Source organism: Gadus morhua, chromosome 6, assembly GCF_902167405.1.
Source record: "Gadus morhua chromosome 6, gadMor3.0, whole genome shotgun sequence".
In the NCBI taxonomy this organism is placed as follows: Eukaryota; Metazoa; Chordata; class Actinopteri; order Gadiformes; family Gadidae; genus Gadus; species Gadus morhua.
The window spans coordinates 22384489-22385985 of record NC_044053.1 but is presented as its reverse complement, the minus strand read 5'-3'; positions in this window follow the sequence as shown (position 1 = coordinate 22385985).

Genomic DNA, 1497 nt, shown 5'->3' with positions numbered 1-1497 from the left:
CTCCCTCTCCCAGTTCTTTCTTAGCCCGTCCAATTTCTATAGGCTGCAAGGTTGAATCTCAAGTTTATTAATTTAACATGGCACCTTGCTATTGATTGGCTGACTCGTCAAAATGCAAGAATGCTGAAAAATGGTAGAATCCTCTTGTTCTAGTAGAGGATGTGTCTGCAGGAAGAGGGATATGAACCTAGGCCACTGAATGTAATAGTGTCTTAATTAGTGTACACAATGTGTTTTAGAGCGCATTTCAAACAAGTTTAAGTACATGCTTTTACATGTTACATTGATTATTACACAGTATTATGTAATCACACTAACGGAACACTAATGTCAAGTGTAAGCCTTTGAAAATTGTGTGCTTATGACCAATAAGGGTTTTTACCGATCTGACAAAGGAAAGGCAGTCCAAAATATTGTCAAAATACTTAAAAATAAACAGCACAATCAAAGTATGCCTCTGCATGTAGTTTCCTGCCACCCGCAGGCTCTCGTGAGACATTTCATTCCTGGCCAAGGCCTGTTTAATGAGAGTAGCACTGAAATGGGCAAAAGGAGCAAACAAAAGGAGCTGCCCCTGCAGAATTTAATGCTGTTGTGTTATCCGCACCGGTTGGAGTTTCACGTCAACTTACTCCATTGTTTCATGAGATGTGCAACGCAAAGAAAGGATTTACCTTGTGTCAAAGTTAACAAAGATGTTTTATTGAAGCTGCACCAAGCGAGACTTGAGATGTAAAGAGTGTTAGCAGAGGGGGTCGGATCCGTAATATAGACCCCGAAAAGAGCTCGGCTCTCACAGTCGATGAGAGCTGGGTTCATGCACCTGTGATGGCGCCATGATAATAAGTGGTTGCATGTGATGATGCTCTGGTCAGAAATATATAGCCTCATACTGAGGAAGGCCCAAAGTCCACTCATACCAGATATTCTCAGTGCATTTCACTTTCTAATCGCAGATGAATGGCTATGCCATTTCTACCAAATTACACTCAAATATAAATCTCTTTAATGCTACCTATACAGAATCTTTATATACGTAGCAGTGAATAGTATATCTTATAGCTTGTATCCCAGCTTGAAGTGTTTGATAAGAAACTGCAGTGCTGACAGATGAAGGGTGACGCTCTGCAAATATTTATGATCCTCTTCCTGTGACAAATGAGAAGTCAATAATTAATGTGTTTCTCAGACAGATGGCGCAGTTGGCCATAGGCTGATGTCATCCGTCATTAATATTGTTACTGTAATTACACGCGTACAGTAACCACACACATACACACACACACACACACACACGATGCATGTTGAAGAAACATGGCAATAACTGACACTAATGCACCACAGTAATGCAGGATAGAGTACTGGAGGAGGATGTTCAACTCCCAGCTGAAAGGTTCTGGGTTTGATCCCCAGATATCGGCAATCTACTTGGAACCCCGGAGCAAGACGCCCTCACATCTTCCCAATTTGCATTGTATAAAAATTAGGAGTCAACTG